Raw genomic sequence first — 7,456 nt, 5'->3', positions numbered from 1 at the left:
AATGATGGTTTTCAGTTTCATCCATGACCCTACAAAGGACACAAACTCATTGTTTTTGATGACTGCATAATATTCCATGGTGTATATGTGCCACATTTTCCCTGTCCATTATATTATTGATGGGCACTTGGGTTGGTTCCAGGTCTTTGCTATTGTAAACAAGTGCTGCAATGAACATTCGTGTGCATGTGTCCTTATAGTAGAACGATTTATAATCCTTTGGATATATACCCGGTAATGGGATTGCTGGATGAAATGGAATTTCTATTTCTAGGTCCTTGAGGAATCACCACACTGTCTTCCACAATGGTTGAACTAATTCATACTCCCACCAACAGTGTAAAAGTGTTCCTAGTTCTCCACATCCTCTCCAGCATCTGTTGTCTCCAGATTTTTTAATAATCGCCATTCTAACTGGCGTGAGATGGTATCTCAATGTAGTTTTGATTTGCATTTTTCTAATGACCAGGATGATGAGCATTTCTTCATATGTTTGTTGGCTTCATGTATGTCTTCTTTTGTAAAGTGTCTGTTCATATCCTTCACCCATTTTTGAATGGGCTTGTTTGTTTTTTTCTTGTAAAGCTGTTTTAATTCTTTGTAAATTCTGGATATCAGCCCTTTGTCAGATGGGTAGACTGCAAAATTTTTTTCCCAGTCTGTCAGTTGCCGATTCACTCTAATGACTGTTTCTTTTGCCGTGCAGAAGCTGTGGAGTTTGATTAGGTCCCATTTGTCTATTTTGGCTTTTGTTGCCAATGCTTTTGGTGTTTTGGTCATGAAGTCCTTGCCTATGCCTATGTCCTGAATGGTTTTGCCTAGATTTTCTTCTAGCATTTTTATGGTGTTAGGTCTTATGTTTAAGTCTTTAATCCATCTGGAGTTAATTTTAGTGTAAGGTGTCAAGAAGAGGTCCAGTTTCTGCTTTCTGCGCATGGCTAGCCAGTTTTCCCAACACCATTTATTAAACAGGGAATCCTTTCCCCATTGCTTGTTTTTCTGAGGTTTGTAAAAGATCGGATGGTTGTAGATATGTTGTGTTGCTTCGGAGGCCTCTGTTCTGTTCCATTGGTCTATATCTCTGTTTTGGTACCAGTACCATGCTGTTTTGATTACTGTAGCCTTGTAGTATAGTTTGAAGTCCAGTAGTGTGATGCCTACTGCTTTGTTCTTTTTGCTTAGAATTGACTTGGCTATGTGGGCTCTCTTTTGGTTCCATATGAAGTTTAAGGTGTTTTTTTCCAATTCTGTGAAGAAGGTCATTGGTAGCTTGATGGGGATACCGTTAAATCTGTAAATTACTTTGGGCAGTATGGCCATTTTTACAAAATTGATTCTTCCTAACCATGAGCATGGAATGTTTCTCCATCTGTTTGTGTCCTCTCTTATTTCATTGAGCAGTGGCTTGTAGTTCTCCTTGAAGAGGTCCTTTACGTTCCTTATTAGTTGTATTCCTAGGTATATTATTCTCTTTGTAGCAATTGTGAATGGCAGTTCGTTCTTGATTTGGCTCTCTTTAAGTCTGTTATTGGTGTATAGGAATGCTTGTGATTTTGGCACATTGATTTTGTATCTTGAGACTTTGCTGAAGTTGCTTATCAGTTTCAGGAGATTTTGGGCTGAGACGATGGGGTCTTCTAGATATACAATCATGTTGTCTGCAAATAGAGACAATTTGACTTCCTCCTTTCCTATTTGAATACCCTTTATTTCTTTTTCTTGCCTGATTGCTCTGGCTAGAACTTCCAATACTATATTGAATAGGAGTGGTGAGAGAGGGCATCCTTGTCTAGTGGCAGATTTCAAAAGGAATGCATTCAGTTTTGCTCATTCAGTATGATATTGGCTGTTGGTTTGTAATAAATACTTTTTATTATTTTGAGATACATTTTAAATAAAATACTGTTTCTTACTTAAAAAATAAATAAATTTCACTGGTATCTTTTACTTTTAGTAATTGAATGGATCCCAGCTGCGGTTCCATACCATAGGTGAAAATATGCCTACACTGGAATAAACAGTTTCTCATTCCCTACCATTTTGTTTTTTCTCCTTGTGTCCACTTAGTTTTATCTATGTCATACTTCTTTCATTTTGAAGCCAACTTTAAATAGTCTCTAAACTTGTCAAAATCACTTTATCTTTTTGTCAGGCCTCCATGTGCAAACTTGGACCCAAAAAGTCTAAAATCCTGCCTGCCTTGGCTGATCATCCGCTACACCCTGCCTGCGTTTTCTATTATCTCTGGTCACCCTGCAGAGCTTCCCTGGGACATAAGCTTCCCCTCACCTCACCCTGACATCTTAACTGTTGTTATGGTAGCATGAATACTCCTCACCCCACTCTACCATCTTAACTACTCTTATTCCACCAGCCGTTATAACTAAACTTATGGTAATGTATACTTCTTGCCCCTAAGGCCACAACTGTAGCTAATCTTACTCTGTAACTTTCCACTGTCCACCTCAAACTTATAAAACCAACTCCTATCCCACTACATTTTGCTAACGCTCTTTTTGACTTTAGCCCACCTGCACCCAGGTGAATGAACAGCCATGTTGCTCACACAAAGCCTGTTTGGGGGGTATCTTCATTCAAAGAGTGAGTTTTTAACACTTTTGTACAAACCACAACCTTTTGTTTTTTATAATCCTTACTAAAAATGCATCTTTCTTTATACACTCTGTTGTAGAATTTTTTATCTTATAAATAGTAGTTTTAATTACATATATTAACTACTGTTCTGACTCTTAGTAGCCTGAGTTCCCAGTGAGTATAAAACCTAGGATTACTTAACACAATATGAAGAAGATTTTAAATTGCCAAAGAGAATTGTGCAACTGATTTTATTTACCAAAGATTACTAAAGTCCCATAAACTAAAAGGCATTTGAGCTAGCATCTATTTTCTAATAAAGTATTGGTTTAAGCACTTACTTTTCTTCAAGCCAATGAATTACATCTACTTTGTATAGTTTGTTAGTGAAACATCATGTGAACATGATACATATACCTATAAAGACAAATAGACACACAGAAGTATATTTTATAGATTTATAAGATTTTTTTATTTGCCAGGTTTCAGAAAGTTTATCTCCACTTTAGGCTATAAATCTTTCAGTTACTGGTTTCACATCCTAAACAATTGTTAGTTAGGCAAATCTAAATTTACATCTCAAATACATGACTCTTAAACAAAGCAGAAAATGTACATCTCAAAGAGACAGAACTCAAAAGTACACAAAGACAAAGTTTGTTATGTAAATTTTATGCCATTATCTTCCCTGTAGTTAATATAGCTAGCCGTTTAGGGGCAGAGATAGTGATGCATTTAAAAATGGAGATTTCTGGCCAGGCGTGGTGGCTCAAGCCTGTAATCCCAGCACTTTGGGAGGCCGAGGCGGGTGGATCACAAGGTCAAGAGATCGAGACCATCCTGGTCAACATGGTGAAACCCCGTCTCTACTAAAACTACAAAAAAATTAGCTGCATGGTGGTGCGTGTCTGTAATCTCAGCTACTCAGGAGGCTGAGGCAGGAGAATTGCCTGAACTCAGGAGGCGGAGGTTGCGGTGAGCCGAGATCGCGCCATTGCACTCCAGCCTGGGTAACAAGAGCGAAACTCCGTCTCAGAAAAAAAAATAAATAAAAAAAATAAAAATAAAAATAAATGGAGATTTCTTTTGAATACATAAATTTATTTCAAAAAAATTTCAAAGGCTGTTTTAGTTTGACAGGTTGTATTTTCAACTTAGCTTATTTCTTAATTAGATTATGGGCTTTAGGATAGAGCCCTTTAAGCAACAACGCCAATAAAGCATACAGTTTTTTAGGATTCAAACCATACTTTTCTTATCTAAATATGAAAAGAGATGAGTAACCCCCTATAGTAATAACCATTTCCTGTAAATTATCCTTAGCCATCCCACCCCTGTTGCTCTCAGCTGACTCATTAGCCATTACACAGACAAAAGTCAAGTCCTCTCACAGTACAAAATAATATCTGGCACCCCACAAAAGCCAAAGGGATCAGGTAATGCAATACAATAGTGAGCAGAATTTTAGACCTAAGTGGAATCTGTTTACAACTCTTGGGATTTCATTAAAAAAATACCAAGGTTCCTCTCAAAATCAAGAATTTATGATGCTCTTTCTGTTTTCTCCAAGGGATTTCAGGTTATCAAAAATTCTTTTTTTATAATTTTTTTGTGGTATTCAGAGGAAGCAGGGACAGATAGAGAGCAATGGGAGAAATAGGCTTCAGCTGACTGTGAAAAACATTCAGAAAACAGGATTCAAAAAGAGAAAAAAGGATAAAGGCCTTAAAAATACAGAATTATAGCTTAAATATCAACTTTTAGTTTAAGCTAACTTCTAAACATAGAGGTTTTTTTTGAAAGAAAAAAAACTTTCCAATTTCTAATTCCATGATGTTAACTGTGACAAACAGCTGATATGTGTAGCCTTTAAACTTCCTTAGCAAAAGTAATCTTCCAGGTGAAACCAATAAGCCTTAACCAAGGTTAGTGTTAGCAGTGGCAAATCCATACAAGATTGTAGCAACTTGATTCTTGCCATCTCAGAGGAAAAAATCCAAGGTGTATAAGGCAAAGTCAGAAACCAAGAAAGTTTTAGGGCAGAATTGAAAGTTTATTAAAAAGTATTAGAGCAGAAACTAAAAGAAGTCAAGTACGCATAGAAGAGACCCACGCAGCTGACTTGAGAGATCAAAGTATGCCATTTAGTCTTTGACTTGGTGTTCTTATACTGTGATATTGTGCTGACCTAGAGCCAGAACCTGAGCAACACTATTTTATAAAATGCAAAACTGTTTTTTAAATAAGTTGAAATGGCTGCCCCATTCTCCTCACAATAACTACTGTCCTTGGCCTCTGTAAATAGAACTGCTAGTTTGTTCTGCAAAACTATGTAAAACTGCTTACCTTTTCTTATCAGTAACTGCTAAAATCTGTGACTTCTATCACCACCCAGACGATGTGTAAACAAATGTATATCTTGACTTCTGTAAACCACTAAAGTAACAAACGGAATGACAAAAGTCCCCTGGCCCTTGGAATGTCCGGAGACCCCCGCCCTTGTCTCCGCCCAGGAGGTGAATCACAGAATCCCCAAGCCCTTGGAATGTCCGAAACCTTTTCATCCCCATCCCCGCTCCTCACCCCCACACCCAAGGTGATTTTTCGGGTGTAAAAAGTCGTGGCACCCTCCTTTTGACGCCACAGGTTGGAGAGACGTGAGTCCCCTATGGTCGCCGGCATAATAAATGACCCTGCAATCTGGCATACTTTTGTCTTGGTGATAACTTTCTATGCTCTGGTCAAATACAACAATACACTGGCATTGTTCTGAGGTTTGCATCTCTTTTGTCTAGATTTTTTCTTGGGGTGAGCTATCCCTATGCACAGTGGCCTGCTAGCATGTGGAAGGAGCCACAGGCACTGTACGTTTACTGAAGCTGTACACATGCTCTTTACCAGTCATATGGTCATATACCAATTAAATTCTGTCATTTTGCCTCTTAGAGTACATCCTTGAATATGCTCACCCAAATCTTCAGATATCAGGAAGCAGCTAATCACCAGCTTCAGGTGTTTTCTACCTATTTCAAGACTGCCTTTCCCTGGCACAGGCTACAACCAATTATTATATTAGAAAGACTGTTTAACAACCATCTGACCATCACCTGATGGTTGCCTGACATTCCTTGAGTCAGGGGCTGTCCTGCCCTGCTCATGTCAGACTAAGTATCTACTCTGACATTTCTCCCTTCAACAGTCCAATACCCAATTCTTTGGGAAAATAGACACAGGTACGTCTTCTGTAACTACTTCCTGCGGACAGAGGGGTGACGTTGGTTGTTCCGTGGGTTTTGGTCTTTTGCTAGCTGTCAGAACAGGGTAGCTCATGGGCTGGTGAAAGTGGTATTCAGCCAATTCCAAGGAAGACAGGGGCAGAATTTTGCCTCTTTTAGGTCCTACTGATGGGCAGTCTAGGAGTCATCTGCAGAAGGGTGACTTTTGAATATTGCAATGACGGTATCCCTCACTGAGGATTATCTAGAGCCTGATGGCCTGAAGGTGAGAGAAGACAAAACAGGTTATTAGATTTAGAAGACATGGACAAAAAAGGAGCAAAAGTAGAAAACTAACAAGTGGGCCCAAAAAGAGAAGAACTCAGGAAAACCATTTCCACATTTCTTTTCAATCTAACCAATGCTGAGAGACTTGTTCTTATAAACTGGAGGCTTGATTCAGGAGCTGCTTTATGTTGTTTTGTATCAATGATTTTGGAGGACTACAGCTGCTGAAGAGTCAATGTGCTCTTGCATGTTTGTTAAGGTTTTATCCCTGACATCAATGTTGTTGGGTATTTCTTTTTGAGAGTTGGCTATAGGTCAAGGAGGCTTTTGTGTTTTAAGCAATTCTGGTGGCCATACTGGCTATAATACTGAGTCCCATGAGAAGCGGAATTAATTGGATAGCTGTCTTTACCATGGCCAAGATGAAATGTCCATAGATTGGTAGCGAAAGACAAAGATGGCCAGGGACTAGAAAGATGTCCAATAATACATAGCCTATAGTATCCAAGTTTCAGTCCAGTTAGTGGTGAGGCATTGATGAATTGATTGGCCACAAATATAGAAGGTTCCTTGGGTTTTAAGACAAGTAGAGATGTCAAAATACAATAAGGGGGTGAGGACAGCTCCAAACAATCCTTAGGCTGCTGAAATACCCAGGTGACTGGTGGCTATAGTCATTCCTGCTAAGACTTGGATGCATGGGGTTTGGCTCTGGTCAGCATAATGAGTTAGGCTAGTTGTGCTGAGGTCCCTGGAAACCAGGCTTTAGCCTTTATAACTTGGTGAAGGGATACTATAGCATTCCTTCATATGTAGTTTCATTCCTGACAAAGCTACTACCATCAGAAAACAGTAATTTATTTAGATTATCTAGGAACTGATTTTTAAAGTCTTCATGGCTGGCATAAATATGGTTAAGTATCTCACAACATAAATGTATTCAGTTATCCACTTCTGGTAGTGGCAGTAAGGAGACAGAGTTAAGGGTGGAACACAACTCAACTGTTAAATGTGGATTTTCTAACAATAAGACTTGGCACTTTAGCAGTCTGTTGTCAGTGGGACATTGTGGTTCTTTTATGCCCAGTAAGTGGTCTATTTGGTGAGATGTCAGGAGTCAAACTGACTGTCTCATACTGATTTTGAGGGCTCCTAGGCTAGGAAAGCTGCTGCAGCCACTACGTTGAGGCAATGTGTCTACCCTTGTGTTGAGTCTAGTTTATTTGAAAAGTAACCTACAGGATGTTTCATTGGCCCCACGGTGTAAGGTAGAACTTTTAGAGCTACATCTTTCCCTTCAGTGATGAAAAGGTAAAATGGTTACATTAGTATGGATAGCCCAAGGACTGGGGCTTGTG

This window comes from Sapajus apella, unplaced genomic scaffold (assembly GCF_009761245.1).
Source record: "Sapajus apella isolate SASKATOON/1434 unplaced genomic scaffold, GSC_monkey_1.0 scaffold75, whole genome shotgun sequence".
Lineage (NCBI taxonomy): Eukaryota > Metazoa > Chordata > Mammalia > Primates > Cebidae > Sapajus > Sapajus apella.
This window is presented reverse-complemented; position numbering follows the sequence as displayed.